The sequence below is a fragment of the Mauremys mutica genome, chromosome 5, assembly GCF_020497125.1.
Source record: "Mauremys mutica isolate MM-2020 ecotype Southern chromosome 5, ASM2049712v1, whole genome shotgun sequence".
NCBI classification, from domain to species: Eukaryota; Metazoa; Chordata; order Testudines; family Geoemydidae; genus Mauremys; species Mauremys mutica.
Window position 1 is genome coordinate 59,045,248 of NC_059076.1, and position 27,111 is coordinate 59,072,358.

At 41.9% G+C, this 27,111-nt stretch overlaps 1 long non-coding RNA gene across 2 annotated transcripts in view; it reads left to right on the forward strand.

The window, feature by feature from the left end:
* Positions 1–5,745: 5,745 nt before the first annotated feature.
* Positions 5,746–27,111, forward strand: part of LOC123370816 — a 31,539-nt gene continuing 10,173 nt past the window's right edge. For both annotated transcript variants that reach the window (XR_006579569.1, XR_006579570.1), the window contains exons 1-3: positions 5,746–6,048; positions 6,802–6,884; positions 7,378–7,628. This is a non-coding gene — a long non-coding RNA (uncharacterized LOC123370816). The remainder of the gene's footprint in view (positions 6,049–6,801; positions 6,885–7,377; positions 7,629–27,111) is intronic.

Sequence of the window (27,111 nt, forward strand, 5' to 3'; positions counted from 1 at the left end):
TTCTCTTTGTGACTTGCAGTCATTTGGATAAAAGTTCACTTAGAGGTTGTTAATGATTTAAACTCTAAAACCTGCTACTACAATTGAAGTAAAATGGTTTGAGGCACAGCTGTTTCATATAGCTCTCTCTTTGTGAAAGGAAACTGAACTTAGTAGAATGCATAATATAAATCATGAGCCAGAGGTAGTAAAAATAAAAAAAATGCATTATTCTGCTATGTATACCTTTTTGGATTTTTGCTTTTGACAATCTGACTCATCATTTTATCACATAACATTTTATCCTGCCAACTTCAAAATGCTCACATATCAGATACAGTTAGAGGGATACACAGCAATAGTGAGGCACACTACATATTTGAAGCACAGTACACTCATCTATTACTTAATATAACAATCCTGTGAGGTAATTAAGTAATACCATTATACCCATTTTACATCTGGAAAAACTAAGATACAGAAAGGTTAAATTACTTGCCCAAGGCCAAACCCAGTTAATGGCAGAGCAGGAATTCCTCAGTTCTTAGGTCCTAGACTCAGTTCTCCAGACTGTGCTGTTTCCCTAAACATATTATATAAAATTAACAATGTGCACTAACAATGTCATAAAATACCCTTCCTTATAATCCAAATCTTGGCAGGTGAACCCTACCTTAATATTAATGCCTAAATATGTGGGACTTTAGCTACATACCTTTTGTTAAAATTAATAGAAGTTGTGGGACTAAATCCTCTTGTACTGTTTTTAAAATACTATACCCTGTATGCAGCTCTTTTTGCACGGAACTACATAGGCTTTCTGACTAGGACTGCTCTTCTGTCCAAATGTTCCCTGCAGTGAAGGAGACCATAGAGTAGTGGATTCAGGTAGGGAGGGAGTGCTGGCTCTAGGATATTGTCACTGCTCAAGAGAGGATGGGGTGTGAGGACTGTTGCTTTCTGCAATAATCACTTCTACCCCTCCCTTCTGTTCCACATGGATTTCTGGCACAAATTAACACAGACAGCGTCAGCATTCATTTACAATATGCCAATTTCCTGTCCCTAGTTTGAAACCCCCTTTAGGGAAGTTTAGGTGGCTGCAGCAATCAGAGACATTATGAGGACACAGATCCCTTGAAAGAACTGTAGGGTCATGGGGACTGGCAATCACTAGCAGAGGGCCTGTGTAGATCCAGAGGTTTCTGGGGCCAAATCCTAATTCTGTTCCATGGAGGAAGAAATCCTGCATCTTGAACAAACTATTAGACAGAAATTATAAATCCGAACTTGTGGGGTTTCTAGTCCTGTGTGTGTGAATAACCCATATAGGGACAACTTAGCTTTTTATTCTTTCTTGCCTACTTGCATTGTACATAAATATTGCATAGGTGTTAGAAGAATAACATACTGTATTTTCTAGGCAAAACATAAAAATCAAAGATGCAGCAACAGTCTTAACATTTGTTTATTGGCTAAGGCAGATTATATGACTAATATTATGCATTGTTTGTATTCAACTTCCATCGTGATAGTAATGGTTGAAATATTTTAAAATGTTGAAAAAATTCAATTGACCACATTTCTGAGATTTCTCAAATCCTTTGAACTTGATATATGAATGCAAAACAATAACAACTCTTTTTGTTGTATAAATAATATAAATAATGAATTCCATCTGCAGGCCCTACTAATAATCAATTATAGTTAATACTTTCCATGGCTACATCATCTTCCAAACCACAAACCTTGTTACAGACATGAATTAATACAGCTTCAGTAAATCCTTGTGACTAAAGTAAGCATTTGACAGATGAGGAAACTGAGGCATGAATAGTAGGTGTCTGCCTCAAAGTCATACATGATGTAACAGTGTAAATGGTATACTCTGTTGATATTACATCTTTGCAACCTTCAACTGAATATCCACTTCATTCTATCCATAGACAAAGCATTCTAACTGCCTGAGTTCTATATTTGTGTAATATGGCTTTATTTGTATAGTGCCAACAGTATGATGGGTGCCTGAGTTTTTAATGAGACACCTAAGAATGGTAGGCTAACATTTCGGCCAGAAGCTGGAACTGGACAACAGGGGATGGATCATTTGATAATTGCCCTGTTTTGTTCATTCCCTGAAACATCTGGCACCAGACACTATTGGAAGACAGGATATTGGGCTAGATGGGCCATTGGTCTGACTCAGTATGACCATTCTTATGTTCTTATTTTTCTACCTTACATTTTTTCCCAGGTCTCTGATTTAAACAAAACAAACACAAAACAAAACAAAAAAAAAAGTGAATTCAGTGGTTATGAAAAGCAAAGGCAGTGTGGGCAAATCTTGGGCCCCCTGTGAAGCCATACTACTAATAATAAGTGGACCACCCCAGTAGCAATTTCAAGAAGTATGATCTCTTAACTTGCCCCAAACTGTTCTGTCAGGCCAGCTGAGTGTGCATACATGTATAATATGACTGCTAATCAGGTTTCCTGCATTCTCCTGAAATGGTGTTCAGTCTTGTTTTATTAAAATTGTAATTTTGCAGGGCAAAGATGACGCTATTACAGGGATCGGCAACCTCTGGCATGCGACCCGCCAGGGTAAGCATCCTGGCGGGCCGGGCCAGTTTGTTTACCTGCTGCATCTGGAGGTTCAGCGGCTGATCGCAGCTCCCACTGTCTGCGGTTCGCCGCTCCAGGCCAGTGGGGGTGTCAGGAAGCGGCAGCCAGCACATCCCTCACCCCGCGCTGCTTCCCGCAGCCCCCATTGGCCTGGGACGGCGAACTGCGGCCAGTGGGAGCTGCGATCAGCCAAACCTGCGAACGCGGCAGGTAAGCAAACCAGCCCGGCCCGTCAGGGTGCTTACCCTAGTGGGCCGCGTGCCAACGGTTGCTGATCCCTGCAATATTACAATCTAATCTTACCTATAGGCCTAATCCTCCTAACCCTGATTATCAAGTGTAGCATTTATCACCAATCTTATATCAACTATCCCACCCATCCTAGAAGGCACATCCATCAAGCTCTGTCTCAAACTCCTCTTCTCTCTACCACTACTGATGTCAGTGGCACCACACTCACCAGTAAGGCCCAGATTCTCAAAGGTATTTAGGTGCCTAAGTACCATTGATTTCCTGTGCAAAGGAATAGCACTATATAATTTTTTTTAAATAATGAACAATGGAAAAGTTAACAACAACTTGTGAGGCTACCAATTTGTTTCATAGAGGCCAATCAACAGCCATCAATTTTTTATCATGATCACTTAGGAACAGATTATAAATAACCACTCAAAGGTGAAAAGCTGTGTAGCCCATCAGTCCTAACCCATTCAGTCCCCTGCTTTAGTTTTTAAACAGACAACGCACCCTGCCTTCCCCCAAAGACCACCGCCCTAACGTCTTTAAGTACATTTATTTAACAAAAACAAAAAAGTGCACTGTTTGTGATCTCGCTATAACAACTCAATACAGAGTTCTTCTCTGAAATCAGAGATATGCACTGATGCCACTTCTCTCACCCTTGAGCATCTGCACCATGCTTGTGAGCAGATAGTACATTGAAATAACTCTCTTGGAAGTGCTCAAAGATCAAAATTATTGTAAATTTCAATATATTCTTCACGCTCATAGATCTAGAGCTGAAAGCCACAACGAAGGAAAAGCACAGTATGTCATGCTGATATCTAACATCCAAAGCACAACTGGTTTTTGCAAGTGTCTCTAACAAAACCTGGCAAATGAACTAGCATGAATTGTTTTGCAGTAACAATGCCACAATATACCGTTAGCTGCTATGCAAATGTTAGCATGTACTCTTTACAATAATGGTGGCATTTACATTTTGCTGCTGTTTGAATACTACAGTCTCTGCATATAGCAGATGATACAGAGCCCAATTTCTATTAAAAAATCAATATTAATAAGATCCATGCACGGTGGCTGATCTTAAATCTCCATGGGTATATGCCCCTACAAATTTGGCAAGCCAGGAGATTTGGACTGCATTTCAAATATGTTTGTTGTTCTAAGGAAGGATTTTTTTAGTGGCAACATTTTTAATGTAGATACTTAACTCTGGATTGCTGCAGTCACCAGTTTGGACAGATAGACAAACATAGGGCCTGATTTTGATCTTGTAAGTCAGAAGTAACTCCATTCATGTTAATGGCTCTACAACAGTGTTACTCTGGTGTAAGTTAACTCTGGGCCTAATTCTGATCTTTCACTCTTGTCATTTTGCTTTAAGTTAACATTTTGTTGGCCACCAATTTGACTTCCAAACTGTGATCACTTAGGACAAGACTCCAGGTCTGCTGGGCCGTAGTTATGTTCAGTGCAGCACAGGAAGGGTGGCCTACCAGCCAGTTACAACTTCTTGCTTCTCTGGTTGATTTTGTGTCAATGCTGTGGGGCAGGGGAGCTTACCGGAGACTGCTCTAACCCCTGAGAACTGGCAATGGACCCTAAGGGACTGTCTGGCAGTTGGGGATTTTGCTCTGCTCACACACCCTCTCTGCTCTGATACCAGCCCTACACCAGGGAGTAGAGGGTAGGGGAAAGGAGGGCGAAGAAAATGCCTTTGCCACCTCTTATCCCCTGTGGGGAGATGAGGCCAATTTCCATCCTATTTACACCACTCCAGTGACACAAAGAAAGCAGAGTAGTGAAGAAAAATATTTAAAAAATGTAGATGAAGATGATATATTATGAGACAACTAGCATGGCTTCTGAGAAGCCACATTTACCTATTATACTTCTCTGAAACCCTGCAAAGGGGGCGGGTCTCACACCCTGAGCTCCAGCCCGAGCGGGAACATCTACGCTGCTATTTTTGGTGCTGTAGTGCAAGCCCCAGGCTATAGACCTGGGCCCTGAGACTCACTGCTGTGAGTTGTTTAATTTTGCAGTGTAGACATATCATTTGTCCTCTCCTCTAGCTGCTCTCTGCTTTCCCCAGCATGTGGAGCAGCAGAGGGGAGGCAACAAGTGAGGCATCATAGAATCAGTGTACCCTCTCTTTGGGAAATGCAAGGAATAAGATTCTGCCTTCCCACACCTGCTCCTACTGATCAGTGGACATTTAATCTCTGGCCAATGCCTTTCACCACCACTAAACCCACCTAGTGTTTTTAAACTTGATGTTTCTGGCAATTTGTAAATTATTTAGATATATAAAAATTAACTAAATAATTTGCATAAAATGTCATGCACGGAATAGCACAATACTTGGCAGCTCTGAAGAGGGGTGATATGGGGAGCAGGAGGCAGACTGAAGGGGTGCAGAAATATGAGGGGCTTGAGAAGAGTTGCAGTGGGCACTGAGCAGGTGAGCAATTGAGTGGAGTGCTGGGAATATGGCATGACTTTCAGAGGAAAGGGAAGGTAATATGGACAGGAGGAGAGGGCAGGAGACTGTGTAAGGGAGCACGAGTGGTGCAGATTGCTATCTTGTGTAGCGAGGCAGGTAGATAGAGGGGAATAGAATGGCATGTCCCCACACCTTGGGGTAGAGGGGAAGGTAAATGGAGTGCCCTCCAATCAGAGAACAGGGAAGCTGCATTTTTGTATGTATTTCAGTTTGAATCTTAAAATGGACACACAAAAACTGGGCGTCAGCGGATCCCTTTTAAAAGGCAAAAAAAAAGGCAAAACAAAACAATGATTTTTTTGTTTTGTTTTCAGATCTCATAATTTATAACTATCAGCCCTCAACTGTCATTCACAACTGCCGTGGAACCTTACAGAAAACTTCCAACTCCAACATTTCACTCCTTTTCCTGTTAAAGGGGCATTACCCAAACTATCCACATTGCTGTTTGATTAGCTGTAGCGGATAAGAATAATTATTACTGCAACTTCTTTCTTTTCCCACAGCACTATCCCAGCCACTGAAGAGCTTCTGTGGTGATGGCACACCTCTTATGCCAAAATTGCAGTGAAAATATCAGCAGTATGTAGTAGGGCGAGCCAAACACAACAAGCTGTCCCCTTTACCTGAATAGTTGCACTAAAGTGCACTACCCAACAAGGATCTGCTGTCTCTGAAAGAGCAGCCAGTCCTAGGTATAACCTAATCCCCCTACTTTCTCTTTAAAGAAACAGTTTGAGCACTATGTATCTGAACAGTTTGAACAGTACATGCAGACTTATTGGTTTAATAAGGGAGAGATATCCCAGAGATTCGGAGTCCCAAGTCAGATATGTATTTCACTGCCCATCTTCCCCTAACTCTTAACATCAAACTTCCTTTTCTTAACATCAGAACATTTATCAAGAAATCCCTATTGGTTTATGATCTTCTTGATAATAAAATGTAGTAATTATTATTATTTAAACAGTGCCCACAGTGTGGTAGATGATTCTTCTCTGAAGAATCTAGTCTAAATTAAGATGTAACATGACAAGTGAAGACAAACTGAAAAGGGAGCAGGTACAGTACTGGTATTTTATACCTGACAGACTGCACACTCAAGATTTGATCTTTTTCCTTTTCTTCTTAACAAGAATACTTACCTCTTCTGATCCATATATCTCAAAGTCCTTTACAAAGAAGGATGAGTACCATTATTCCAATTTGACATATGGGGAAACCAAGGCACAGAAAAATGACGTGACGTACCAAGGTCACACAGCATTTCCATGACAGAGCCAAGCATAGAATTTAAGGTTCCTATTCCTGACTACCATCTAAGCATGTAAAAAAGTCTATCACCACCTAAACTGAATTTAAATTCTCTTTCTTATTGATCCACATTTCCACGTTATCACTGCAATTCTCTCTCTCTCTCTCTCTTTTTTTTTTTTTTTACCAATAAGTATTCAGCTTTAAACTGCCTGGAGTATATTGGCCACAATGACCTAATGGATCCTTCTTTCTTCAGGGAAACAAACATTAATTGGTAAGTACATGCATCAATTCAGTCTTTTGCTATCCTTGTTTTTCCTCATTTGTTTTCTCTTATTTATTCAGGCCAGATTCTGATTCCTTTACTTATAGTCAGTAGTACCTTAAGCTGCATATGTGACATATTCCAATTGATTTCAGTAGGACTACTCCTGACCTAAGGTACTGCTCAACATAGATAATCGTGGCTTTCAGCAAGGAGTAATATATTCTCACTTACAGACAGGGATATGGTCCTATTCAGCTTCCTCTGCTCCCATATCTGGAGCAGCAATGTGGGCAGGTTACAGAGGAGAATTGTGCAGTGAGGCTTTTTGTCCCTCTACTACCCTACAAAATCTTGCTCTAAATAGGCAGTGTACACATAAAGGTTGGGGGAAGGAATGTAATGGAAAGCAATGTGATTTACCAGAACAATAAAGCATGCATCTGGTTTGGTGCCTTTTACATCTGCAATAACAAATTCCTCTTCATTTTTGTGATTTTAGAGTATGTTTCTCTGAAGAGGAAATTAGAGGACACAGAAGCGGAAAGAGTTTCTAAGGACAGGATTGCTTCTGTCTCCATCCTTTCACACATTGGGGGAGGACTTTGCACCAGTCAAATCAATGAATGGTTTGAAAGAGTATGGAGAGAAAGTACTCCCCACGCCTGTGGCCAGATTGGGGAGGAGCTACCAGCATATATTTTAAAAGTCACTGATTGGAAAGGTGGGGTCCCAGACCAGCAGAATTGGAGAGTAAGTGTCTAATGAGGCAGTAGGTTGAACAAGACAGAACTGTGTTGTTAAAGCTCTTATACACACACACACTCATTTGTGAGGGTTTTGTTGGATTGTGCTACATCTAATGAGAAAACAAATAACGCTGTTGTATTTTTTACATTTTGTATTACATTCTTGCTGTCTTCTTCTGGTCATTAAGATTAAGTGACGTGGCCCTCTGGCTAATGCAAAACTCAGATCTGCCAATTGTGTGACAAACCGTTTTGTCTCATTCTTTTTATTTTCCCCTAAGAGCATGTGTACAGACCAGGTGGCATCAAGTGAGTTTGGCAGGGTGGCAGCGTGTTTATGGTGTTGGGGGTGCTTTTGTTCAAAGGAGATGAGGTCAGTGATAGATTTTCAAGGGAAATTAAAGCTGGAGAAGAGAGATGTATAGGGTGCCAAGTTGAAGGTGAATTAAGGAAGAAAAATATTCCTGGTTTTAAAGCAGGAATAGAGTGAATTTCTTTCTGATATTTAAAAGGAAAAATATAGCACGCTACTCGGTGTTCGGTTGTGAAGGAGAAGTGTTGAAAGGAAGAATGGTTACTCACCTTCTCATAATGGTGGTTCTTCGAGATGTGTTCTTCATGTCCATTCAAATCAGGTGTGCGCATGCTGTGTGCACGACAGCCAAAAGATTTTCCCCCTAGCAGTATCTGTCAGGTCAGCCTGGGCAACCCCTGGAGTCACGCCTTCATGGCATCCAATATAGGGCCCTGCCGACCTGACCCCCCCACTCAGTTCCTTCTTGCCGGGTACTCCGACAGAAAGGAAGGAGGGTGGGTATTGGAATGGACATGTATAACACATCTTGAAGAACAACAGTTATGAGAAGGTGAGTAACCAGTTTTTCTTCTTCAAGTGCTTGTTCATGGCAATTCCAATCAGGTGAATCACAATCTTAAGTTCTGGAGATGGGGTTGTCCACTGATTGGAGTACTGCTCTACCAAAGGCCTTGTCGTCTCTGGCCTGCTGGGTAATTACATAATATGTGATGAAAGTGTGTATGGAGGACCACATCGCTGCTCTGCATATTTCCTGGGTAGGAAACCGAGCCAGGAATGCGGTTGAAGAGACCTGCGCCCTGGTGGAGTGTGCGGTGATCGGAGGGGCAGGTACTCCTGCCATGTTGTAGCACTCTCAGATGTAAGACGTGGTTACTACAAAATTCATTGAGACTGGAAGACACTTCATTCCATCTTCCACAGCCACAAATAGTTGGATGGAATTTTGGAATGGCTTTGTTCTCTCGATGTGGAAGGCTAATGCTCTGCAGACATCCAGCAAGTGAAGCCTTTGCTCCCTACCGATCTAGTGTGGCTTAGGATAGAATACTGGGAGGAAGATGTCCTGGTTGATGTGAAATTGGGAGACAACCTTAGGGAGGAAGTTTGATGTGGCCTAAGCTGAACCTTGTCCTTGTAGAACATGGTGTAAGGGGGCTCTGATGTTAGGGCCTTGAGCTCAGACACCCTCCTGGCAGAGGTTATTGCCACCAAAAATGTCACCTGGTATGAGAGGTAGAGCAGGGAGCATGTTGCCAGCAGTTCAAAAGGTGGCCACGGTCAGTCTTAAAAGGACCAGGTTGAGGTCCCAAGCCAGGACCGGCTGTCTGACTTGCAGGTATAGCCTGTTGAGACCTTTGAGGAAATGGCTGACCAAAGGAGTGGCAAAGACTGACCGGCCCTCTGCTCCTGGATAGAAGGCAGAGATGGAGGCAAGTGAACCTTTATTGATGACATGGACAGCCCCTGCTGATTGAGATGGAGAAGGTAGTCCAGTATGAGTGGCATAGAGGCGAGCATCAGGGACGAATGATGCTGTGGTGACCAGATTAAAATCTCTTCTACTTGGCAAGGTAGGTAGCCCTGATGGAAGGCTTTCTACTGCCAAGGAGGATTTGTCTAACTGGGTCCAAGCAAGAGAGCTCCATCAGGTTGTCATGGAGCTTCCATGCCATAAGGTACAGCGACTCAAGGTTCAGGTGCTGGCGATGACCGTGATCCTGAGTTAATATGTCCGGGAAGAGCGGCAAGGTGACTGGAGCTTCCATGGACATTTCCAGGAGTGATATGTACCAATGCTGGTAAGGCCAGGCTGGGGCTATCAGTATCACCAAAGCTTGTTCCCTCCATATCTTGAGGAGCACCTTGTGAACAAGGGGGATAGGCGGAAATGTGTATAGGAGATAGCCTCCCCATGGGGAGGTGAATTGTGTCTGTGATGGAGCCTGGGCTATGATTCAGGAAGGAGCAAATCTGCTGGCACTTCCTGTTGCGGGGAAAACCCCACTGATGGAAGACTGAGTTTGCAGTGTCCGGGTGAAGGGACCACTCATTGCCGTGGAATAACCTGCTGAGATAATCCACCAACTCATTCTGTACTCCAAGGAGGTAGGATGCTTGCAGATGTATCAAATGCTCTACACAGAAGTCCCACAGCATGAGGGCTTCCTAGCACAGGGGAGAGGAAGGTGCACCCCCCCGTTAATATAAAACATAGCTGTGGTGTTGCCTGTCATAACTGATACACATCTCCCTGTCAAGTGGGCTCGGAAAGTCTGGCATGCGAGGCACACTGCTCTCAGCTCTTTGACATTGATGTGGAGAGCGAGTTCCACCTGAGACCAGAGGCCTTGTGTCCTGAGGTCTCCCAAATGTGCTCCCCAGCCCAAGGCTGACGCATCCATCACTAGCTAGATGACTGGGGGCTGGTGAAGGGGACCCCTGCACATACTACCTGTGGGTCGAGCCACCATAGGAGGGTGTCGAGTACCGGCCAAGGCAGGGTAACAATCCTGTCCAGGCTGTCCTGGACTGGCTGATACAGTGACGCTAGCCACGACTGAAGCGGTTGAAGTCTGAGTCTGGCATGCTGTACTATATAGTTACAAGCTGTCACGTGACCCAGAAGTTTCAGGCAATTCCTTGCTGTGATGGTGGGGAACTGCCTGAGACCTCGTATGATGTCACCGATGGACCAAAACCTTGCTTCTGGGAGGCATGCCCTGGTTTGTGATGAGTCCAGTACTGCCCCTATAAGTGTATCCTCTGAATCAGGGACAGCATTGATTTCCCCTCGTTCAGAAGGAGGCCCAGTTTTGTCAAACCTCATTCTTATGAAGTCGACTTGTGCCTCTACTTGTGCTCCCCAGCTCCTCTTGCCCTTCCCCAGCACTGCTCTGCTCTGCTCGAGGTACCCTGTGCTCCCAGGCAGCTAGGCCCTTCTCACTCCAGGGCTGGAATGAGACTCACCCAGCTCTTCCCTTAGCCCTTATATCAGGGCCAGCTGTGGCCTGATTGGGTGTGGCCACAGCTGTGACCGCTTCCCCATTCAGCCTACCTTTTTCCCTAGGAGTGGGGTAACTGCCCCGCTACATCCTTTCTACTGTGCGGAGCACCCAGCGGTCCAAAGTGATTCTGAACCATACACAGTAGAAAGGGGACAGTCGGGATGAAAAGGTGAGGCGGAGTAGATCCAGTTCTTGTTCTGGTGTGTTGCGATCGACCACACCTTCAAAAGGCCGGTTTGGGGCCAGAAGGCAGCTTGGGTTGGCCAGAACCTGGCCTGAGGACACATGTGACCTCTTCCTGCTGCCCTTTTCCTCGTCTGGGAACCGTCCTGTCGGTTTTGCTGGTAAAAGTGCAGAGGAAGCTGCAGCCTGAAGTGCCTGCATTGTGTAGCGGGGGTATGTATGCCCAGGGACTTGAGAGTGGACCTCAAGTCTTTTAAACTGTGCAGTCTCCTGTCTGTCTTTTCAGAGAATAGGGCCTGACCTTCACAGGGTAGGTCTTGAAAGGTCTGTTGGACTTTGTGAGGGAGAATGCCTACTTTGTGAAGCCCACCAGGGGTTGGTACCGAGCTGCTTGTTAGCATTAGGAATGAGGTGGTTTTGCACATGCCCATCAGCAGAAATTTAGGCACCTAGAGGACTTTCCCAGTGGAAACACTGACTTTTGATACTTGCAGTGTTAGGCACAGCTCAGTGGTAGTTTTGTGCCACAGGGACCTCGATGTTGGATTTAGGGGCCTAAAGTGGCAGTTAGGCACCTAAATTCCCCATGTGAATTTAGCCCTTAGTCTTTATATCTTTTCCTTTATCAGCCATTCTATCCCATTTGGAAGTGCTGATCTATTTTCACTATTGAAAACAATTGTCGCCTGCCCCTTCCTCACTTATTACCTGCCACTCCATGCATCTGAAGAAGTGTTTTTTTTTACCCATGAAAGCTTATGCCCAAATAAATCTATGAGTCTTTAAGGTGCCACTGGACTCCTCGTTGATTTTGTGGATACAGACTAACACAGCTACCTCCTGATACTTGGTACCTGCCATCCTAGCTCCAAACTCCTGTTCCTCAGGAAAATCCTGGAATAGATGGTTGTCTTCTGACAACCTCCCTTAGCACAGACTCAATGAATATTTACAAACCTGTATTTGGCTCTTTCAAAGTATTCAGGCTGCCCTTCTCCACTAATCACTAAGTAAGAAGCCAGTGTTTCCAGTAGCACTCCCCATGCTGGTCTGACTCCCACTTTACACTACTGCTTTTTCATTTCTCATGGAGGCTTCCCTCATCCCTTGAATAAGGAGTACTTCAAAACTCTTTTCCTTTGTCTTGTGAGGGAGAGGCTTCCGGAGGAAAAGAAGGCTGAAGAAAGGAATCAGACTTACTACTATAAAAAATCATGAATGCAGAATTATTGTTTTTAGGCCATTTCTTGTTTATTTGTGATGAAAGTAAGCTGGCTTTACGAGCATAGGAATAAAATCCAACACTACAGGAACAGTAAATGGCATTTGTTAGCCTAAAAAAATTACAGCCATTTAAAAACAAATATTTTCTTGAAGATGTATTTTGCTTTAGAATAAATGGCACCAGGTTGGAAGAGATTTTGTGCCCATAGCAAAACCACGGCTTTTAAAATGCTGATTTTGTTCTTGGAGGCATTTCTCCATTCTTCTTCCTTGATTTGTACATTTAAGGGAAACTTTAAAAAAACCATATCTAGCTTTACTTGGTAGGTGCCTTTCCCTTAGCTTTGCTCCACTCAGGAGCCAGAGCCCATAAATGTCTGTTAGCAAAATGCTGGCAGGCATAAGCCAGACACATGTGTTTCCCTTTAAGAAAGGGCAGCTGCGGGGGTGTTGTCAGTGTTCCTCTGACAGTCTTCACCATGTGTCCATGTCAGTGTTCTCTCTGGGCATGCTCCTTTAAGTCAGTGTAACAGTTTCAGAGTGGCCTGTAGTCCATATATGGGCTGTGAAAGGGGGCGTGCCTTCTTGCTTTGTTTTATTCCAGGGAGTGTTGATAAATTGCTGAGTGTTAGCACTGTGGGAGCATGGTGGAAAAATGTACGGCTCCCCAGTCAGATTTTGGCACTGTGGCCAAAGCTAGACAGCTCACACTTTTTCCTTTATTGTGCCTACTGTGCATACAGTAGGGGATAACCAAAGGAAGAATTAAATTAAACATGTTAACTCCCACTCACTACATTTATAGTAAAAGCATTCTTAATTACAAGAATATTACATAATAAAATTATATTTTCTTTTATCTGATTATTGAAACAGTTTTTCTGCATGGTCATATTTATATAGCAAAGTTATTGGTTGGAACTACTTTCCATTAACTGAACCTAATTACATAAACTGAGTAACTCCACCTAAAAAACCCACACCGTCTTTTTTAAAGCAACGTGAAGGGTCTGATTTAAACACAGAAGGCCAAATCCAGCTCTGAGGTAAACCTTCAGAAGACAGTGGCGTTAAACCAAAAAATGAACTTGGCACACTAAGCCAGAGTGAAATGTGCAATAAATCCTCTAATTAGCAAGCACAATAGGATGCATTTTAAGAAAGTAGTTAAGGGTATGTTCCATTATGTTGAGATATAGAGGATATTGGGTGCATTTCATTCTTAAAAACAAAAGCAAAAAAAGCCTACATTAACTCAGACTCTTAAGGTGATTTTAATATGGTTTTGTTATTGAGTTTCTCTCTCTCGCTCTCTTTTTTTAAGAGACTTGCCATATAAAACCAACTGAGAAAGGAAATATCTTGGAAGTATATGAAACAGTCTGTTATATTACTATTTCTGTTACTTAATGTTACATATGCTGAATTGCTAAAAATAAGGGTTTAGAAGGGAATTTCAGAGGCCTTTAACTATTGTATCATGAAAATAGTCGTGTATGTCAGCTTTTAGTACTAATTGGAAAGTACTACCTAAAGGAATTCATCAATGCCATTAAAAAAAATATTTAAGCTTCCTGGTCATTTTCTTGCCAGGCTGGACTCATGCCTCACTGTGCACTCAAAGCTGCCACTATGTATAGTAGCCAACCGTTTCCTATTGCTTAATTAAAACATTGCCAGTCATGCTACTTTAACTGCTAGTTTTTGGAGAAAACTATGTAGGATAGTACAGTATGTTCTATGCACAGATTTAAGGTCTTCTAATGTATTTTAATAGGTTTTTCATAATTTAAGCTTCCAACTAACTCCCTTCTCAGTGCCCCCCTCAAAACTAAAAATAGTTTCACCAGCCATTTGATGTCATGTTGAAGCTTTAACTGGACTGATACAATAACAATAAGTGACCTAATACGTCTTTCACTTAGGCCACTTGTATACCGGTGTAACTTCAGTGAAGTTCCTCCCCTTTTACACCAGCCTGCGTGAGATCAGACTCAGGCTTTTAGAGAGGTGTAAATTTTCTCCATTCATTTTAAGCCAACCTTTGAAGCCAGTCATAGTTGCATAAAAGGCCATCACTGGTAACTATTTAACTGCTGCATGATGTTCTGCTGTGATTCCCACCCCAAGACTCTTCCTCACAACTTGTTTTTAGAAGTGTTGCTTGACAAACCAGCTATGTCCTAACAAGCCATAGGGAACAGTTGCTAAAACACATGAGCCTTCCAATGGCAGCAGCGAGCAAAGGGGTAAAATAAAAAGCTAGAGACCTGCATTCAGTTTAGGTTTTGAATGGAAGGATTCATGCTAAAACAATGATGACAATAATAAAAAAACCCAAACACTAAAGGTGCCAGCTCACTCGGTTTAAGACCCAACAATTTTTCAACTGTCATTACTTTTTTTAGCTTTAATTACCTTTTTAATGAACATATACTGAGTGTGCAAACTTCTACTTTTAATCCTGAAAAAGGAAAGTGATTTCAGCAAGTTTATACCTTCGCTTTATAATTTATACTGATTAATGATTTTTCATAGCAGCACGTTACCAATGCACACATGTGTTAGGCAATCCACATAGAAAGGAAACATACACACACACACACTTCCTTAACAATGCTGTGGTGTCATCTGAGCAGAGGGAAATGTGGGACTCATTAGCCATAAACCAGCAGCTAGTCTTGCTGATTCTAAGGCCTGGTCTATCCTGGGGGGCGGGGGAGGAAGAGGAGGGAGAGAATCGATCTAAGATATGCAATTTCAGCTACGAGAATAGCGTAGCTGAAGTTGACATATCTTAGATCGACTTTGAATCATTTACTTCACGTCCTCACGGTGCGGGATCGACGGCCGCGACTCCCCCGTCGACTTTGCTTCTGCCTCTCACTGAGCTGGAGTTCAGCAGCTGACGGGAGAGCAATCGGGGATCAATTTATTGCATTTACACCACACGTGAGAAATTGTTCCCCAACAGATCGATCGCTACCCGCCTAAGATATTGTGCTTCCACAAAGCAGAAAAAATCATAATAATTATTCTTCCTCCATGGTCTTTTTCTAAATGGGTCTGTGTGTCCAAATGAGGTAGGGTGACCAGCTGTCCCAATTTTACAGGGACAATCCCAATTTTTGGGTCTTTTTCTTATATAGGCTCCTATTACCCCAGACCCCCTCTCCTGATTTTTCACATTAGCTGTCTGGTCACCCTAAAATGAGGTATACTGCAATGACACAGGACAAGCTACTAGCTCAAAAATGCTAGATGATTTCAAATTCCTAGTTTGCATTAACAGTCTCTAGCTCTTCTCATGTTAGCCTCTCTTTGAGCAGAACAATCTTTAGATTTTGGATGATCAACCGCTTCTCCATTTCTTTCATCTGTTCTTTATATACTTTTAGGTCTTTAAGAATCTCTGGGAAGAGTTTTAAGTAGAGCTGATCAGAATGCCCTCTCACCCCATGGACCATTTCAGCTTTTTGGTGAAGAAAAAAAAATCAAAAGCTGAAAATATCAATTTGGAAATACCTCCATGGTGCCTCTGGGAGTTGTAGTTTGGGTGCCATATGCCCTCATTTTCCTCTATGGGCTGGGCTTCAGCTCCAAATCTGTTTTGGCCAAAAACAAACTTTTCCGTTTTCGGCTGTTCATTTGTTTTGTTTTGGTTTTTTTGACAAAAAATAATCTACATTTTCTGCAGAAAGCAAACTACATTTTTTGTAAAAAGTGTCTAATCAAAACCCCAATTTTCAATTGAACAGTTTTGACTGTACGTTTTTGACTAGCCATTATCTCAAATCTTAACTGTTTTCAGTATTCCAGATGTAGCTACCAATTCTCTGAATTCTTATTCCAGACTTGTAAATCTTTTACTGATTATCATAGCCCTTTGGGGATCATCTAGTCTTTAAGTGGAGGATAGCTACTTTGCAAAAATCACCCCAGATCAGGGAGGGACACCACATCAGCAATTAGAGATGGCACCGCCTGCAATGCTACTGACAGTTCCAGCAGGTTTAAAATAGCCTTTTGCTGCAGATCATTCTTTTCAGCATAGTAGAAAAACCTGATGAGACAGAGCACACAAATATTTTATGCAGTTATTTAATGCACTTAGGTCAGCATGCAGTGTCTGAAGGGCTAGAGGAGGAAAGCAATATCAGAACTCACTACTCATTTGCTGGAGTTATTTTTCCATGCAGCCTCTCCTTGCCCAAATCCTATTTTATAAGCCACACACCTCCAATGTAGGTGCCTAAAGGGATCCATGACCATTCTTTTTCAGGCCTAGAAACCTGAAGCGATCCTATTTCTGTAAGAGATAACAAACTGGAAGTGATCAAACAAAAGCTAAGTCTCCCCACTAGGGTTGCCACCTCTGACTGAAGCTATTCTAGGAGATTATTTTTCCCCAACATGATGTAATGTCATTTTCTTAAAATAGCCTATTAAAATCTCCAGATTGCTTTCAATAGTCACCGGGAAATCAGCGCCGATTCCAGGAGACTCCAGGCCAATCTGGGAGGGTTGGCAACACTATAAGCCACAGCACAGCTACTGTACATCTGCCATCTTGCCTAGCCCATCCGAATGTCCCTACCCCTTAAAAAAACAAAAAACACAGCACTCCCTCTGACATACCAGGGGTACAATCTAGACTAATGAGTAGCTGTGTCAACCCTGCCCTCCAACCTGGGGCGTGCTTTGCTGCTGTAGCTTCCAGCCTGGATTGCTCACAAACAGCTTCCAGTATACAAGTCACTCCCAGTTATGCTTGTATGCACTTGCAGCCTGCCACTCTCACCCAGGTTTTACCTGCCTGAATTATACAGCAGGGTGATCCCAGCACACTCCCAGTGCCACATTTTTCCCCAGAAGTGTATATCTTGAACTGCTAGGGTTGCCAACAGTCCCTTTTTACAAGGGATGTCCCTTATTTTTTCATCTCTGTACAACAATATCAGGAGTTGCTGAGTGCTGCAAAAAAGCAGCAAGAAATATCCCATGCCAAATGTAGGTAAGTATGGCTTATTATTATATAATTAATAAATAATAATTAATAATACAATAGGGAGGAGAAGTGGGCTGGAGGTGCTAAAAACAAACCTTATTTTTGAAATACAATATTGGCAAACCTATATACTGCCCCGTTCTCTCCAGGACAATATAAGCTCATATAAAGTCTGTCATTTTATTAATAGAAATAATATGCACAAATCCTGCTATCCCAAACACTTCAGTTCAAACATTGGTTTAGATCAAACAATAAAGCAAGTTTATTAACCAATTAACTACAAAGAGATAGATTTTAAGTGAAAACAAGTAATAAGGCATAAAAGTCAGAAATCGTTATGAGAAAAATAAAGATAAAATGTAACAATCTATGTTACTAGCCAAGCCTCTTATCCAGGACCCCTTCTTTTGTGGAATGATTGCTTCCTTTGTTCCTTATGGTGCAGTCAATCAATCAATGGACAGAGAGTCAGAGAGGAGGAGGGATGCCTTGAGGTGTTTGTCTCATTTTTATAGTGTCAGTCCCCCTCTTAGCAAACATTTCCAACAGAGATTCAGGAGACAAAAAGTCTACAGGGGAGGATATCTCCTGCTGGCTTTCCCACCTGTTAGAACTTCCTTTGTGCTTGATGACTCTGTTTATTGCTTAATAGCAAATTAAGCAGAGCACACATTCATTTGTTTGAGACAGACATGTTGGCCAATTTCTATTTGGGCAGGACTGTGGTTTGGAACATGTGTTAATAACACCATAGAGTGGAATCTTATAACTTTATATACAATATTGCCACATAATTTATCAGGACAATATTGACCAGCAAATTATGAGTTTTCAAATAATATCCCACAAAACATACTTTGCACAAAGGTTACTACAATGCTGTACATCTGCCATCTTGCCATGCCCATCTAAATGCCCCACCCCTTAAAAAAAAAAGAGAGAGAGTGAGAGCGCGAGAGAGAAAAAAAGAAACACCCTCCTCTAGAAATTAGAGTAAAATCTTGTCACCATTGGAGTCAATGGCAAAACACCTGTAGACTTCACGGGGCCCAGGATTTCAATCTTAGGCCCAGATCCACAAAGGGATGTAGGTGCTGCAAGTTTCTGCCTCTGAGCATGCATACTGCAGCCCCAAGCAGCTGTTCAGACACCTATCGTATGCCTAAACCAGTACAATCCTAAAATCAGGGAAGGTAAGGAAAGCCTACATTGCCTGCAGGACCCAAGCTGATAAATATGCTCAGAGGCCACTTATTCCCACACTGAATGTCTGGGAGTGAGGAGGACTTCCCCATTATAATCTTTGGCCCAAATCTAGGCTAAATCACTCTTTGTATCTCTGGACCTTAGTGCCAAATTCTCCCCTCACTCATGACAGCTTCACACCAGGATATCTCCATTGACTGTGATGGAGCTCTATTGACATGCACTAGTATAAGGACCTGATTCAAAGCCCATTGAAATCAATGCACAGAGTCATTTTTTGGATCAAGGCTGAAGTGAGGGCAGAATCTATTCCTTAAAGTTGCTAATTTTCAATATGGCAATGTCTTGCCACATCCTTGGGAGACCTTATTGAATTAAGCTTAAGTATCTTTGGGGTCCACTCTACTAAATGAATGGTTTTATGTGGACCAGGATTGTATTACCTCTCTATGGGGCAGATATGACAGATGTGAGACCTGGGAGTTCAAAGGACTATACTGAAAATGTGCCAGACAGGAATGGACTTCTGGCACAATAAATGTTAAATGAAATTTCCTTGGGAATACTTAGGTAGAGGTTAATGAAAAGTTCCCACTTCCAGTTTTGTCAATACATTTGGAGGAAAGAGTAAATAAATCTGAATTGATGCTTATGCATTAGTTAAACTACTGCTTGGTGGAAATATGGCTCTTGTGATCCTCCCCCACATGAGCATGTTTCCTTAGACTGGATCAAGGTCATGTTTAGGGATGAGGAGGAGGAGGGTTTGAATTCTGAGCTTTTATAGTCTCTCACCTTTCTTAAATAGCCATACTTTTTTGGGAAATAGAAACAAGAAACAGAAAAGAACAAGGACATCTTTTTTTGCAATGATGTCTGGAAGTTGTTTAGAAATGTTTGTTTTGTGGATTATGCTAATTAATGTAAACCAGGCTGACTTTATCCTGCAGAGGTTAAAAAAATGCAAAAAAGCTTTGTGACAGTGGAGAAAAATCATAGAATCATAGAAGATTAGGATTGGAAGAGACCTCAGGAGGTCATCTAATCCAACTCCCTACTCAAAGCAGGACCAACCCCAACTAAATCATCCCAGCCAGGGCTTTGTCAAGCCAGGCCTTAAAAACCTCTAAGGATGGAGATTCCACTACTTCCCTAAATAACCTGTTCCAGTGCTTCACCATCCTCCTAGTGAAACAGTTTTTCTTAATATCCAACCTAGACCTCCCACACTGCAACTTGAGACCATTGCTCCTTGTTCTGTCATCTGATACCACTGAGAACAGCCTAGCTCCATCCTCTTTGGAACCCCCCTTCAGGTAGTTGATGGCTGCTATCAAATCCCTCCTCACTCTTTTCTTCTGCAGACTAAATAAAACCAGTTCCCTCAGCCTCTCCTCATAAGTCATGTGCCACAGCCCCCTAATCATTTTTGTTGCCTTCCGCTGGACTCTCTCCAATTTGTCCACATCCTTTCTGTAGTGGGGGCCCCAAAACTGGATGCAATACTCCAGATGTGGCCTCACCAGTGCCAAATAATCACTTCTCTTGATCTGCTGGCAATGCTCCTACTAATGCAGCCCAATATGCCATTAGCCTTCTTGGCAACAAGGGCACACTGTTGACTCATGTTCAGCTTCTCATCCACTGTAATCCCCAGGTCCTTTTCTGCAGAATGGAGGTTAAGATTAAAGGGATCTACAGTTAATGATATGCTCAAGTTCAATGGTCAAGCAACAGAAAATATTTGAGAATGGACAATAATTAATGAGTAAAAAAAAACAGAGTCCAGATAATTGTAATAAGATAGCCTGAAAAGCATATATCTGGAGGTTAATGTTAGTTACCTGTAACCATATGAAATAAAGTAAGTATTGTACTACTATATAGCAAAAATGATGTAACGGTATACTGTCTGCTTCACAATGACCCACAGTTAATGGTAGTTGCTCTTAGTATATTTAAAAGGTTTATGAGATGTAACAACCACAGTTTTACAAATCTGGTGCTATGGCACCGGAAAATAGCACCAAAAGAGGCTAACATAATGCTGGCATTTCTCTGGTTCCAAGAAAGCATTTCCATGGTGTGCTGCATCCTGGCTTTTATCGTCAAATTACGTTGAATATGCCCATGAATCCTTTCATTCCTGAATGGCATCATCTTTTAAGTAATATATCATTGGTATGCTTCACTCTGATAATGTATTACACTAATATATCATTAAAGCAACAGATGTATTAGTGTAATACATTACTGGAACAAAGCACTCTGATGATGATGATGTATTTCTTATAAGATGGCACCATCCAGAGAAGGAGGTCCAGGAGCAGATTCAGTTCAATAGGACAAAAGGTATGTGTATACCACAATGATCCCTGACCCAACCATTTGGCACTAGATATACTGATATGGCACCACTATTAATTGCATTTCCATTTGTATTTGGGCTTTGAGGATCTTACAATCTGGAAAAATAACTGATTATGGCTCAAAGAAAAGGCATCATTAAGAAAAACCTCCCACACACCCACAGAGTAGAACAAGGCTAGATTATGTAAAACTGTGGCTGCTATACATCCGTCTGACTGGAGACTTCCCATAGCTAATGTATTATGTTTGAGTGTATATATATGAATACAGAAGTTTTATTTAGGGATGAGTCAAGTAAAACACCATGTTCCTAAAAGCGGATGAGGAAGCCAAACAGTTTCTTCTATGTCATTTGCAGAAACCTCTTATTCCATATAGGCCTGGGTTGCTCCACTTACTTTCAGTTGTCTTCTGGGTAGGCAGCTTAATGGCCTCCTCCCCAGGGTCTGTACTTTATATTTAAAACAAATTCCAATGTACATATTAATTCGAGGTGTGGGCATAAGTGAAACGTTACTCTTTTTTGTTTCACCCATTTTCAGCCCATCCAGTTCTCCCCATAAATGAGGTTACATCATAGGAATATATGATTGGAAGGCACCTCCTGGGTCCTTGTTTCTAGTCCCCTGCTATTGCAAGCAACCCCATTGTATATCCAAAACATAAATTTATCAAGCTCCATCTTAAAACTAGTTATGTTGTTTGCCCCCACAGCTCCTATTGGAAGGCTATTCCAGAACCTCACTCCTCTGAGGGTTAGAAACCCTTTTTCTAATCTCCAACCTCAATTTACTCATGGGCAGTTTTTACCCATTTTTTCTTGTGTCAACATTGTCCTTTAGCTTAAACAGCTCTTCTTCTTCTCTGGAGTTTAACTACCTGACGTATTTATAGAGAGCAATCCTATCCCGTCTCATCCTTCTTTTTGCTAGGCTAAATAAGCCAAGCTCTTTCAGTCTCCTCTCAGAAAAGAGGCTCTCCATTGCCCTGATCATCCTAGCAGCCCTTCTTTGCACTTGTTCCAGTTTGAATTCATCTTTCTTGAACACGGGTGACCAGAATTTCACACAGATGAGGTCTTACTTGTTAATGCCTTGTACAATGACATTAATACTTTCCTATTTCTACTGGAAACACCTCACCTGATATATCCCATGATCTTACTTATCTATTTCATAGATTCATTACATTTGTGGCTCATAATCATCCTGTGATCAACTAATACACCCAGGTCTTTAACTTCTTCTGTTGTTTCCAACTGATGAGCCCCCAGATGGTAGGGAAAAATAACAAGAATTTCTGCTAAGTGCATGACTTTGCATTTTGTACTATTAAATTTCATCCCATTTCTATTACTCCAGTCCTCAAGATTATCCAATTCTTTGTATGTAGTATTGCAGTCCTCCTCGGTATTGACACTGCCTCCCAACTTTGTGCCATCAGCAAATTTCATTAGTACATGGCTACTTTTTTGCCAAGGTCATTATTTAAAATACTAAATAAGATCGGTCCCAAGACCAGTCCTCGAGGAACTCCATTAGTAACCTTCCCCCAACTCAATAGGTACCCATTCAGCAAAACCTGTTGACTCCCCTTTAGCCAGTTCCTTATCTACCTTACAGTTCTTGTACTAAACCCCACCTTCTCCAGTTTAACTAAGTTTTCCCATGTGGTACCATACCAAATACTTGACTAAAATCCAGAGAGGTTAGATCTACTTCATTTACCTTACTTAAATATTCAGTCATCTTATAAAAAAATATCAGGTTAGTCTGCCATGATTTACTTATGTTAAAATAATGTTTGCTTTTTATCCTATTTTCTGTTTACTTCCATGGCTTTAATTATTCTTTCCTTCCAAATTTGTTCTAAAGCCTTGCATACTATTGAGGTCCAACTAACATAACTATAGTTGTCGAGATCACTTCACACCACCCCTTTACATAAAGGTAGTACTACATTTGCTGATCTCCTGTCATATGGTACCACCACCCCCATTTGATATTTTTATTAAAAATCCTTCCCGTTGGACATGCAATTCTACAGGCCAGGTCTTTCAGTGTTCTGGGATGGAGATTATCCAATCCCCCCAGTTTTAGTGCATTAAGTTTTGAGTTTTACTTCTACCTTGGATGTAGCAATTTCTATTTCTACACACCCATTCCAATTAGTTATCCTGCCATTGCCTCCATGATCTCTATTATCCTTATTGAAAACTGAGGCAACATGTTCATTTTTCCTTGTATTCTTTCTAAGGGCCATACCTAGATTATTTTAAATCTTTACCCCGTACTCATGCTGAATATTACTTTACTCTTCTATTAGTCCCCTTGATTATGATTACACATGTTGTAAGGTAGTGTTCAATCTGGCCCTAAATAAAGGGGGTTTGTTTGTTTGTTAGGTGGAAACAAGATTCCATTTTAGGAATTTTTCTGTGTGACTGGGAAGTGAAGGAGCAGGAGAAGGGCAGCAATGGGTGTGGGGGGAGAGAAGAAGAAAATGGTAAGAACAACAGAGGAGGGGAGAGAGAAAAAGAAAACTAAAGGAAGCAGAGGAAGTAAGGAAAAGGTATAGAAGGAAGGAAGAGGAGAGGGTTTTTTTCCTCCTTAAGTAACTTATATTTACAACCTTGATTCCAAAGTTTTTTGGCCTAGAAACAGTAACCATATCAGTATATACACAAACACCTGAATAACTCAAGAAAACAGGTGCACTAGGCCTGATTCCCTACTGGTTTGTGCCTTGCGTAGTCATTGCCAAGTGTACAAAGTAGGTCTAAAATGTTATCAGATTGGAATGATAGCATTTTACACACTCTATGCACAGGTGCAAATGACTATAGAAGGGATAGATCAACGGAGGATCAGGCCCACAAAGTTGCACAAAGATTCTCTCTATCAATTTGTAGTGATATTCAGATTAATAAATTTTAAATTAAATATTTGAAGGAGCTACATATTAGTATTTTCATAATTAAATGTAATCTTTTACAAATCCTCCAATCAGGGGAAGTGGATGGCAATCATACCAGAGAAAACATGTCAGTACATTTGCAAAATAATTCACTGGTAGCATGGCTTCTTATAATTTATCTACATAGGTCAGTGATCTAATCCTCTTCTTCCTCAGATGCGCTGTAACAACATCTTTCTCCTCCCTTCCTCCCCCTCCTTCAACTTATGTGCAGCTGCTAGATTACAAAAGATATAGCTCTTATAAATCCAATTCATTCCTGTATGGAAATATAAAATCAGATTCTCAGAGGCTGTAAATTGCCATAGCTCTATTGAAGTCAATGGAGCTATGTTGATTTACATTAGGTAATGATCTGGCTCACAACGTGGTATTTGATTGGTATAAGAGAAAGGAAGACAGAGGTATTTATTATTTCTAGTACAGTAGTGCCTAAGAATCACAAACAAGAATGAAGGACCCATTTTACTAGATGCTGTAGAAAAAAAAAATACAGAGGCAGTCCCTGCCCCCAGAAGGTCCATAATCTAGAATTTTGATACATTTTCTGAACTACCTTCACAAATTATGATACTCCAGTGCCTTGACAACCCTGAACTAACAGACCATACTCCTCTAATGTTCAGACACCTCCTAATTTTTCATGATAGATAAGCATCAATATAAAGACATAAGCCAAAAAGTCAGTCATGAATTGCTCACTTCTCTAGTTTTTCCATAATAGAAATATTATGGCTGCAACCATTAGTAAGTCATCTGATCAATCCTCTGTCTCAAAGCAGATTTATTCTGCCTCTCAGCAAGAATATCTAGATATAGCACACTTTCCATATCCTTAAGTTACTTTATCCATCTTAACTATTTTGTTTAGCAACTTGGTTCCACATATTGATTATTCTTTATAAGAAGCCATTCCTGATATCTAACTTACCATTTTTCCTTAGCTGTGAACTGAGATTTCACTTTATAATGTTTCCTTGTAATAGGAATGAATCCTGCCTTAGATCTTTGTATGAATTCAGGGAAAAGAATTATAACAGATTATGTTATAGGCAGAGCTGGTAGTACCACCGTGATGTTTCCCTGGTGTTATCTGGACCAGTGATCTGCTAGGTCACTCCAATCCTTGACTCTGGGAGCCAGCCTTACCCTGCTCCGCGGTGAGAACCCCCACTCCTGGACTGTTCACGCACAGCCTCTAGCATGTAAACTGCTTGGATTGTGCAACCGAATGACACTAGCCAATATCTGTGGTCCCAGACACAACCCTAGGAACCTCCATCTTGCAGTGTCCAGGTATGCCTGCTGGACTCTGCAAGCTTATATGAGTTTGTCAATTTAACAAAGAAATTGATATGTACCAGGCTTGTTATCCCAACGAGAGTCTCTGACATGCTTCAAGCCAAACACACTGCTTCAGGTAGAACAAACAAAAAGATTTATTAACTACAAAGATAGATTTTAAGTGATTATAAATCAGCGCATAACAAGTCAGATTTGGTCAAATGCAATAAAAGCAAAATGCATTCTAAACTGATTTAACACTTTCAATAGCCTTACAAACTTAGATGCTTCTCACCACAGGCTGGCTGGTTGCCCTTCAGCCAGGCTCTCCCCTTTGATCAGCGATTCAGTTGCTTGGTGGTGGTGGTGGTGGTGGTGGTGGTGGTATCTGTAGACATAGGTGGAAGAGAGAGGAAGAGCATGGCAAATGTTCTTTCTTCCCTTTTGGCTTTGTCCCCCTCCAGGGGCAGCTCCAGGCACCAGCGCACCAAGCGCGTGCCTGGGGTGGCAAGCCAAGTGGGGCGGCTTGCCAGTCGCTGTGAGGACCGCAGTCAGGCTGCCTTCGGCGGCATGCCTGAGGGAGGTCTGCCGGTCCCATGGTTTTGGCAGCAATTTGACGGTGGGTACACCAAAGGCGTGGGACCGGTGGACCTCCTGCAGGCACGCCGCCAAAAGCCGCCTGACTGCTGTGCTTGGGGCGGCAAAATACATAGAGCCACCCCTGCCCCCCACCTTCAGAGTCAGGTGAGCATTACCTCATTGTAGTCCCAAACTGACCAAGGAAGGGGGGTGACTCACTCAAGAGTCCAACAGATCCTTTGTTGTTGCCTAGTCCAGTGTCTTTTGTTTCTGTATGAGGCTGAGCTGGGCTTGTCACATACATGCCCTGATGAGGTGTGAACTGCCCCTCTCCTCTTGGAGAGTTTTTGTCTGGGCTTGTTGTAAGCCATGAGGACACATTTTCAGCCTCATAACTATATACATGAAATTACAACCTATAACATTACTATAACAATAAAGCTCACTGCATCATGAGCCTTCTGAAGACACCCAACATGACAAAATTGCATTAGATACCACATAATCATTTCATAAGGATGAACATTGGGGTGCTCGGTGTTCCCCCGAGGTACAAAATCTCACAACCGCCTATTATTAGGTTTGTCCAAAACTTCCCATAACTTTTCCAAAACTTTTGGGCTGTAGTTGTCCATGGTGGGTATCTTCCTCAGGTTGAGTGTTTTGGAGATTTTCAGCCAAAATAATTCAGCCATTTCTGAGAATAAGGTTACGGAAAAAAATACATTGTTTCATACATCCTGTATTAAAAAATAACTTCAGACCTTTTCTTTGAAATAACCTAGTACTCCGCTTTTTTGGAACAGGCATTTGAAATTGGCAAAGAGGTGGCTTTGATGTCAAGGTCGTATCTTTTGTCATTCCTGTGAAAGTCTGCCCACATTTAGCCAAGTTATAAGCTTTTGAAAAATTCCAAATCACACATGCTCAGTAGATACTTTCTAGAACTTAGCAGATAAATTATCCAAAGAGTCTGTCCTCAGTAAGCATGATTCAGCCTCTCTTAGCTCCTAGTGCTGACCAGACTGCATATGCATCATCCCCATTGACTGACTCAGCATGCTGGGTGGGGCCAGGCATTGGAATTGAGAGCAGAAAGCCTGTGTCTCCTGTCTCTCAATGACCCTGCCTGCTGGCACCTACACAACATGAAGGAAGAATTTGATTAGAATGCAGGGGGTCCAAAGTGAGACTAGGGTGGAGGGACAGGAGTAGACTGGGAGAACTGGGAATGGGTGAATGGAGGGGGAGCAAAAGTCTGCTGGGAGAATACAGGGATGGTTGGGCAAGGAGGCTGGGACTGGTATGAGAAGCCTGAGGAATGGAGACA